The sequence below is a fragment of the Lactuca serriola genome, chromosome 4 (assembly GCF_051521515.1).
Source record: "Lactuca serriola cultivar US96UC23 chromosome 4, Lser_US96UC23_V15, whole genome shotgun sequence".
In the NCBI taxonomy this organism is placed as follows: domain Eukaryota; kingdom Viridiplantae; phylum Streptophyta; class Magnoliopsida; order Asterales; family Asteraceae; genus Lactuca; species Lactuca serriola.
The window spans coordinates 320,887,532-320,898,255 of NC_136411.1; positions in this window are offsets into that span (position 1 = coordinate 320,887,532).

Here is a 10,724-nt window from a genome sequence, read left to right on the forward strand (position 1 = left end):
CCACTCCCCATACAGACCAAAACTGAGACATGCAACACTTCTAACCCATAGATCTAAGCTCCTAGGGCATGCTTATCACGTAAAGTTGCAAACTTTACGTGCATGCATGGCCCTATGAGCTCAAGAAGGCAAATCCAAACTTCTTAAGGGGTCATACACTCAATAGGGACCTCAATAACCCCAACCACAGAGACTTTATACTTCTAGGATGTCCATAAGGTCCTAATCTGAAGTCCTTTAAGAACTTAAAGCATAAATACATGGAATTTAAAGTTTTAGGGCTTGAAACCACTAATTTGGGACAAAAAGGGGATCTAATGAACTAATGATCAAGGTAAGAACTTTTCTTCCTGAATGGAAGCTTCTCACAGTGTAGATCCCGGATCTACCTCCCCTCCTTGCACACTTCAACCTCTTCTTCCTTTCTCTAAGCTCCAATCCTTCTCCACAAGGCGAAAAATCACTCCTAAGAACAATATGGGGGCTAGGGTTTCTCTCTACAGCTCTCTGGAAGTGTTAGGGACTGAAGAGGCCAAGTTAGAGCGTTTAAATAGGGTGCAAATGGCCGGATTAGGGTTTTTGTCCAAACAGGGTCTACTCGCCGAGTTCGGGGACCGACTTGCCGAGTACAAAGTTCAAACCCCGCGCCTTATCCCACTCCTCCTCGGCGAGTTGGTCCTTCAACTCGCCAAGTCCAAGGCAAAAATGCATAAAATTACAATATTAGCCACAAGAAATACGTACCAAGAACCAGGTGCTACAAATCTCCCTCACTTATTTCAGACTTCGTCCTCGAAGTCTGCTGCTCGATCCTGAAACAGCTCGGGGTGATGCTCCATCATCTCCTCCACCGGCTCCCAAGTCTACTCTGATCCCTTTCGGTGCTGCCATTGCACCTTCACGAGTTCCACCCTCTTGTTCCTTAGATCCTTCGACTTCCTGTCGAGGATCGCCACAGGCCGCTCGATGTAATTCAGGCTGTCATCGACCTGAATATCTTCCAAAGGCACCACTGCCGAGTCATCTACGAAACACTTTTGCAATTGAGAGACGTGGAAAGTGTTGTGGATCTGGCTGAGTTCGGCTGGCAGATCCAACCTATCGCCACCTTGCCCACCCGGGCTACAACCCTGAATGGCCCAATGAACCTTGGGCCCAACTTGCCTCGCTTCCTGAACCGGATGACGCCTTTCCACGACGACACCTTTAGGAGAACCATATCCCCGACTTGGAACTCCAAGTCTGAACAGCGCTTGTCGGCATAACTTTTGTGCCGACTCTGGGCAGTCTGGAGCCTACTCCGGACCTGCTGGATCTTCTCTGTCATCTGGAGCACCACTTCGGTGCTTCCCATGACTCTCTGGCCAACCTCTCCCCAACATATCAGGGTCCTACACCTCCTTCCATACAACATCTCGAAAGGAGGACGATCGATGCTTGCATGATAGCTATTATTATATGAGAACTCCGCCAACGGGAGGTAGGTATCCCAACTACCTCCGAAATCTAGAACACATGCCCGCAACATATCCTCCAACGTTTGGATGGCCCGCTCGCTCTGACCATCCGTCTGCGGGTGAAAAGTTGTGCTGAAATGCAGACGAGTACCCAACTCGTCATGGAATTTCTTCCAAAACCTGGAAGTCAATCGCACATCTCTGTCTAAAATCACTGATACGGGCACCCCGTGCCGCGCCACTACCTCCCTGATATAAATGTCGGCCAACTTCTCGGCCAAGATGCTCTCCTGAATTGGGATAAAATGGGCGCTCTTAGTCAACCGGTCCACAATGACCCATATAGAATCCACTCCCCGTGCGGTCCTGGGTAGCTTTGTGATAAAGTCCATCGTAATATCTTCCCATTTCCACAACGGGATATCCAACGGCTGCATCTTGCCGTGCGGTCTCTGATGCTCGGCCTTGACCTTCCTGCAGGTCAAGCACCGCTCGACGTACCAAGCCACATCCCGCTTCATGCAGGGCCACCAATAGTCCAGACGAAGATCCCTATACATCTTCGTCGCCCCGGGATGAATGGAGAATCGAGATTTGTGCGCCTCCTCCATCAAGACCTGGCGCACGCCTCCGAGGTACGGCACCCACACCCTGCGGTGTAATGACAATAATCCCCTGCTATCATAATCGAAGGAGGAAACCTTACCCACTATGCGCTCACTCTTCTGATGTTCCTCCTTCATGGCCTCCTGCTGGGCCTCCCGAATCTGCTCCAAAAGCAGGGTCACCACTGTCATCTGCAGGCAAATATCCCTGATCGGCGCCGCCTTGCGGCTAAGCGCATCGGCCACCACATTGGCCTTCCCCGGGTGGTAAAGGATCTCACAATCATAATCCTTCACCACATCGAGCCACCAACGCTGCCTCATGTTCAGATTCGGCTGATCCATGAGGTACCTCAAACTCTTGTGGTCCGTGTAAATGGTACACCGAACCCCATAGAGGTAATGTCGCCAAATCTTGAGGGCGAAGACCACCGTACCCAACTCTAAATCGTGCGTCGGTTAGTTCGCCTCGTGAGGCTTCAGCTGCCTCGAAGCGTAGGCAATGACATGACCTCTCTGCATCAGCACCGCGCCCAACCCCGAAATGGACGCGTCACAATATACCACAAAATCCTCTACGCCCTATAGCAGGGCTAAGATTTGCGCCTCGCACAATCTCTGTCTCAGAACCTCGAATGTTGCCTGCTGCTCAGGCCCCCATCGAAAGACCACGACTTTCTTAGTCAGCCGCGTCAGGGGTACGACTATCTTGGAGAAGTCCTGAATGAATCTCTGATAGTAGCCCGCTAATCCCAGGAAACTCCGAATCTCGGATGGAGACTTCGGAACCTCCCATCTCATCACGGCCTCCACCTTGGCCGGGTCTACTGAAATCCCGTTCTGGTTGACGAGGTGCCCAAGAAACTGCACCTCGCGCAACCAAAACTCACATTTGGAGAACTTGTGTACAAGCTCTCCCTCCTCAAGGTCTCCAAAACCTCTCTCAGATGCTCCTCGTGCTCCTCCTGCGTCTTGGAATAAACCAAGAGGTCATCAATGAAAACTACCACAGACCGATCCAATATCGGTCTACATACGCGATTCATGAGGTCCATGAATGCGGCAGGAGCATTGGTGAGCCCGAACGACATCACCAAGAACTCATAGTGGCCGTAACGTGTCCGAAACGCGGTCTTCTGTACATCCTCCTCTCTGACCCTCATCTGATGATAACTTGAACGCAAATCGATCTTGGAGAACCAAGATGCTCCCTGCAACTGATCAAAGAGGTCATCAATCCTTGGGAGTGGGTAACAGTTCTTCATTGTTACCTTATTCAGCTCCCGATAATTAATACACATCCGATGAGACCCGTCCTTCTTCTTCACAAACAGGATCGGGGCTCCCCAGTGTGAACTACTTGTTCGAATAAATCCCTTGTCTAGCAGCTCCTGCAGCTGCGTAGACAACTCCTACATCTCGGGAGGAGCCAACCGATAGGGCGCCTTGGCTATCGGAGCCACACCAGGAAATAGGTCGATCCTGAACTCTACCTGACGCTCCGGAGGTATTCCAGGAAGCTCCTCCGGGAACACATCAGCGCAGTCTCGCACCACTGGAACCTCGCTCACCGTCACCTTACCCGCCTCCCCGGTATCCATAACGTACGTGACATATCCCGCACAACCCTACTGAAGGTAGCGCCTAGCCCTTGCTGCTGAACATACTGTGGGTCCACACTGTGGTCTTTTGCCGTGGATCACCAACTCTCCCCCACTCGAGGTCCTGAGCCGCACCAGCTGCTGTGCGCAATCTATCACCGCCCTATTAGGGCTCAACCAATCCATGCCTATAATCACCTTGTTCCCACGCAACAGAATGGGAACCAAATCCACTGTTGACGCTCGTACTGATCGATCATCGGCAATCTCCAACTCTAAAGGGCAATCCAACATGCCCGAAGACTCAGTAAACCTCTTGCTAAGCGCAAGGGAAACAAATGAACGGGTGGCACCTGAGTCAAACAATACCTGGACAGGAATACCGTTCACATGGAACGATCCTAATGCATATATACAGAGCACATATCAATATCTTAACATCATAAAAAAAAGATAAAGGAAAAGAATCATACCCGTAACCACATCGGGTGCGGCGCGTGCCTCCTCTGTCGTTAGCTGAAACGACCGACTCCTCACCACTGGAGCCTCTGCCTTGCCCTGCCGGCCATCTGTAATCCGCAGGGTAGCTGGAGCCGGCGCCTTAACCGGCGCTGATGCTGACAACTAGGGGCAATTGGCCCTCTTGTGGCCCCTCTGGTTGCAGTGGAAACACAGCAACTCAGATGTTTGAACAACCGAGACAGGAGCAGTACAATCCCTGCTAAAGTGCCCCGTCTTGCCGCACTTGTAGCAGCCTGATGATCCCAATCTACATGCTCCCTTATGCAACCTGCCGCATTTCCCGCAGCGGCCCGACCCTCCTTGGCCTTTCGGCCTCCCATCTGATCCTTTGGGCTTCTTCCCCGAAGCCCCAACCACCTGCCCCGCCTCTGCCTTTCTCTTTCAAATGTGTTGTAAATCAATCTCCCTTTCCCTCGCCTTGGCAATCATGGACTCTAGGGTAGGGCAAGCTGAAAAGCTAACATGCTCCCGGATGTCAGCTCGTAGCATGTCATGATAGCCGGTCCTCCTCATATCCTCATCTCCCGCATACTGGGGCACCAACAATTCCCTCTCCCGGAACTTAGTGGTGATCTCCGCTACAGTCTCCGTCGTTTGTCGCATATCCAAGAACTCCCTGGCTAGCTGCTGAAGCTCGACAGCCGGCGCGAACTCTGCCCTGAACCTGGTCGCAAAGTCCGACCAGGTCATAGCCTCGACAGCCGAGGCTCTCAACGAGTCACCCACGGACTCCCACCAATCCCTAGCTCGATCTCGTAAACACCCCGCTGCAAACCTCACCTTCGACCCCTCAGGGCGGAAGCTAATCATCTGTGCAGACTCAATGTCTGCAATCCATTGTCTGGCAGCTATAGGGTCCTTCGCCCCGTGAAAATCTGGCGCACCACTGCCCCGGAAGTCCTTGAAGGACAATGTGCGAGATCCCGACTGGCCGTGAAAGACCCTGTATAGTGGTTTGGTCTAGGCATAGTAGTTGATAGCAGTAGATGTGTAGCTAGAATGTTTTGTCATGAGTTTACGGTCAGAATGTGTTTACGGCCGTAAACTCCTTACGGCCGTAAACACCTTACGGTTGTAAGTCAAGCCTATAAATAGGGAGTTGTGTCAGTCTTTATTTGTTGTTGATGCTTTCGTATTCTCCCAAGTTGTATCAGACGTTTTATAGCATTGAAGCGTATGCAAGCTTGGTCTTTTGTTCTATATTTGCTTATTAATTCGTGTTTGCATCTGTGATTATCTTTGATCATTGGTAGATCTGTTTTTCGGGACTTTACAATTGGTATCAGAGCTAAACCAGTGTCAAAGACGTTCAACAGCTGCGTTTTCAACTAAATCGATATTCACAGCAACATAGAGGGATTCCTTCCAGTCAAAATCAAAGGTTTTCGAAGTTTACGGCCTGAGTTTACGGCCGTAAACTCCTCTTCACAGCCACAAGTTCATTCTACGAAAACGATTATTTTACACATCATTCAAGCCTTCGTGATCAAATTTTAATCCTGGCATTTAATTGAGTTGTTTTTAAAAATAAAATCGAACTTTTATATTTAACTTTCATTGACCGTAAACTCGAGTATTCACGAAAAATTGATTTTCTGTTAAAGGATAATTACACCATTATTTTTTCGGAGTTTAAATCAAAAGGTATCTTTAGACCGTAAACTCGAGTTTACGGCCTAAGGTTTACGGCCAACGAGTTTACGGCCTATTGAGTTTACGGCTAAGTCAGTTACTATATATTAGTTGAAATTAATTCCTGAATTAAAAAAATTAAAATAAAAAAAATAATTAAAATAATAATTAAATTTACAGCCAAATAAATTTACAGCCTTAAAACTTACTACAGATAATTTTTTTAAAAATGGAAACACAAAATTCAACTCAATACCAAGAACTTGATGCTGTGATGGGAACAACCACGCGCATTCCAAGACTTATATCCGCTGATAGTTTCCCCGAGTGGAAATATAGAATTGAAAAGTATATAAAGATGAAGGACTTCAAGATTTGGAAATGTGTCTTAAAGGATCCAGTCAGAATCACCACTACAGTTGGGGGGCAGGTGGTCGACAAGAAAATCGAAAACTACACTGATGAAGACTTTGAGAGTGTAGAAGAACAAGAAAAGGCATTGGCCATTTTGACTATGGCCTTATCTCCAGACATTGCTCAAGGATTCAGAGAGTATACTTCTGCTAAAGCACTGTGGGAAGCTCTCATTGAAGTATATGAGGGAAATGAAGACATGCGAGAAAGTCGCCAAGATATGCTGAGACAACGCTTCAATATGTTTAATTATGTTTCCGGAGAGACTCTCGAAGCTCAACTGCAGCGATTTACAACTCTCAACACAGAGATGACTGTGGCAGGGATCTTCTATACAAAGTCAGAAATTAATAAGAAGCTACTAAATGCACTCCCAAAATCTTGGGACATGAATATAGCCGTAATTAAGAAGACTAAGGATCTCAATCGCCTTTCCCTATCTGAAGTGATGGCTGTCATCAAAGCGTGTGATATTGATGACAAGCAGCGAGAGATCAATCATGTGAACTCCTACTCAGCTGCCAATCTTGGCATTTCAACTAATAATGCTCTCTCTTCTTTCTCTTATACTCCTGTAGGTTCATCTTCCTCTGCACCGGTCATTCCTTACCCACAAAGCCAGCCTCTCATGTCTACCCAAACTGCTTCATCCTCAAATGTGGCTTCCTCTTCAAAGGGAAAGGAGGGTGATGAAAACCTTGTCTTTGCAGCGGGGCTTGTAAATTGCTACAATGCTCTTGTAGCTGGGGAACTTCCACTTCAATTGTCATTTGTAGATCTTGATCAAATCCATCCGGAGGATGTTGAGGAAATGGACATCACATGGCAAATTGCCATGGCTGTATTTAGGGCAAAACAGTTTGCCAAAAAGACAGGGAAGAACAATTGGGGAATGAGCGCTGACAAGAAGGTTGGATTCAACAAAGGAAAGCTTCGATGTTTCAATTGCCACGAGCCAGGGCATTTTGCTCGTGATTGCCCATACCCTGATAGAAGGGTTAATAATGACAGAACAATGGTTGCACTTGGGAACAACCGAAGCAGTGGTCAAGCAAACAATGAAAAGGCTATGGTTGCACAATCCTTTGATTGGGATGATCAAATACAAGCTCTAAATTTGTCCGGACCAGAAAATGCTCATCTAGCACAAGTAAGGGATGACACTCAAGCAGGGACTGCAGTAGCTGAAGACAATATGATGAAGCTACAATTTGGCTTGATGGTATCCTCTTCCCATGAACCTAATTCGTCCAAGGTAAGTCTACTATCATGCTCCAAAGCTTGTGTAGATTATGTGAAAACTTTGCATTATAAAATTGAGACATTAGGAAATGAAGCAGAAAATCTTAGGATTCTTCGTGAACTCAATGACAAATTAATAAGAGACGTAGAAGACCTTAGATATGAAGGGTACCGACTTCGAAAAGGACAAAAACCACTTAAAGCTCAACTAGAATAAAAAATTAAAGACTTTAGGAGACTCCAGGAAGACTACAGCAACAAATGTGAAAACTATGATCATGTAGTCAAACAAAATGCTGAGCTAGTAGCTGAAGTTGAATCCTTGAAAGGAAAATTTGAGACCGCCAAACTTGATGTTAGAAAATATGATTTCTCAAGTGAGGTGGTTGCAAATATGATAGACCAAAGTATGCAGTTTAAAAGGAATCAATCAAAAGGTCTAGGGTATAATCATGTACCTCCTCCTTTCAATCATTCATACGTGTCCAAGCCCTTGTCCAAAGAAGAGATTGCCAATGAATCATTTATGATTTATGGCAAGCCCTCCGGTTTTGTTTCGGGAGGATTTATTAATGTTGAAAGTACTAACATTTCTACTTCTCCTGCAGATCAATCCTTGAATCAGTCAAAGCACAAAGTTGAAGGATGTGTTTCTGAAAATAAAATCGAGTCCAAACCTGAAGCTTTCATTTTAAATAAAGACAATTCTTTGTTAAATGTTTTAAGTGACAATGTCTCTTGTGGGGTTTTTAATTATTCTGATACAGTAGCTGCTACCTCTGATATAGTTTTGAGTGTTTCTAATATGTCTAATAAATCTTTGAATAGTTTGGTTGACAATTTGAATGTTTGTGATAAAAATGTTGAGATACCATTAGTCTCACAACCCTCAATAAGTATAGCACCCTCACTTGCCTCACAACCTAATAACATTGCATGTTTCTGTGAGACAAGCAAGGGTGTTTGTAGGGAAAACAAATCTGATAAATGCAGCACAAGTTCTAACAATAACAATCAGATTTGTTTTAATTGTGGTACTAAGGGTCATATTGCTAGAAATTGTCTTAATCAAATGTTTGTGAGTTATAATCTTCCAAGAGGAGAGAACGAGTTCAGAGGAAGGTCTTTAAATAGAAATTCCTCTAGAAGTCGCTCTAGAAATGATGATTGGGTAGATAAAAGAAATAGAAAAAGGGATATTCTTCACAGACATAAAAGGTTTTTTAATCACCTTGTCCCGAACAGTCTGCCAAAAAGGAGCATAGCCATGCCAAGGTCAAGCTCATCCCAAAGCAATAGTGGATCTTCAACCAATTCTGGTAGAAGTAACACATGCTTTAAGCAGATTGTTAAACATAAAATGACAAAGTTGAATGAATTTTTCAAAAAACCTAATTATAAATGGAAGCCCAAATCTACTCCCAATACATCATCTGTATCCTCAGAGAAGTTCATGTGCAATAAATCTGAAAAGGCATTGGGATCACCCAGGAAGATCATGACCTGGGTGCCCAAATCTAATTAAACCCGCACATTTTGCAGGGGCAGTTGCGGGGAAATGTCGTCAGACCATGGTTCGTCGACATCGGCTGTTCCCGGCACATGACAGGAGACATCACCCAGTTGAACAACATTCAATCATTTAATGGGGGATACGTCTCTTTTACGGGTGGAGATGGAGGAAAAATTACACAAAAGGGCACGGTATCAAATGGAGTTCTGAGTTTTGAAAATGTGAATTTCGCTCCAGAGCTAAAACACAGCTTGCTAAGTGTCTCACAGATCTGTGACAAGGGCTATTCTACGCATTTCACTGACAAGGAATGCATGATCTTAAAGCCAAGCTTTATCATCCCTGAAGAATGGATTCTCGTAAAGTTAAAAAGGGATGGAAATGCTTATATTATCGATATGAATAGCAATCTCCCAGAGCAAGTTACTTGTTTGTTCTCAAAGATCTCTGAGCAAGCTGCAATGTTGTGGCACCGAAGATTAGGTCACGCTAACGCCAAAAATCTCAATCGTCTTGCAAAGAATGAGATGGTCCATGGATTACCTGTCAAAGACTTTATCACGTTTGAGAAATGTGTGTCATGTGCTCAAGGAAAGCATCATCGAAAGCCACATTTTCCGAAGCAAGTTAACTCAATAAGTCAGGTTCTACAACTTCTTCACATGGATTTATTTGGTCCAGTGAATGTGCTAAGCATCAATAGAAGTTCTTACTGCTTAGTTGTGATTGATGATTTCTCTCATTTTACGTGGGTTTTCTTTCTATCCAACAAAGCTGGCGTCACTGAATTGATCAAGAGGTTCATCATACTTGTTGAGAATCAGACCAATCAAAGGGTGAAGGCACTTCGCACTGATAATGGAACAGAATTCAAGAATTCTGTTCTTAATCACTTATGCTCTGAGAAGGGGATCCTGCGTCAATTTAGTTCAGCTCACACACCTCAACAAAATGGTGTTGCTGAGAGGCGAAACAGAACACTTAAAGATGCTGCAAGGACGATGTTGTGTGACTCCAAGCTTCCTGTTTTCTTTTGGGCAGAGGCAATAAACACTGCTTATTATGTTCAGAATCGAGTGCTCATCAACGAAGCTCAAATGAAAACTCCATATGAAATTTACTATGTTCACAAACCGTCAGTCAGTCATTTTCGAGTATTTGGCTGTCCTTGCACCCTTCTTCACCTAGATGCCAATCCGAAGTTCAATGCCAAAGCTGATGACTGCTATTTTGTTGGGTATGCTGCACGTACCGCCTATAGAGTCTATAACAAGAAAACCAAACAGATTGTGGAATCCTATGACGTGCGTTGGTTGGAAGAGAATGAGACAGACACAAGAGTGGGTCCGGACTGGTTGTTTGATTACACGTCACTTTTCAAATCCTTAAATGTGTATTCAAATGATGTATCTAGATCTGATTCGCATTGGAAGAGTATCTCTGAAGATGAAGACGAAGAAGTTGTATACAAGCCTGTATCTAAACCTTCTAATTCATCGAAAGGAAAGTCTAAAGCTTCAACCGAATGGGAATCCTCTGACTCGCGCAAGGGAGAATCTTCTGCTTCATCTAAGGGGGAGCCTTCTGCTTCATCTGAGGAGGAGCCTTTTGCTGCAATTGAGGGGGAGTCTTCTGCAACATCTTCGGAAAATTCCTCTGCTACATCTCAGGGGAGGCCGTTCTTGGAACATGACAGTCCTCAATCAGACCACACTGATTCTTCTGATGCTGAATCGAG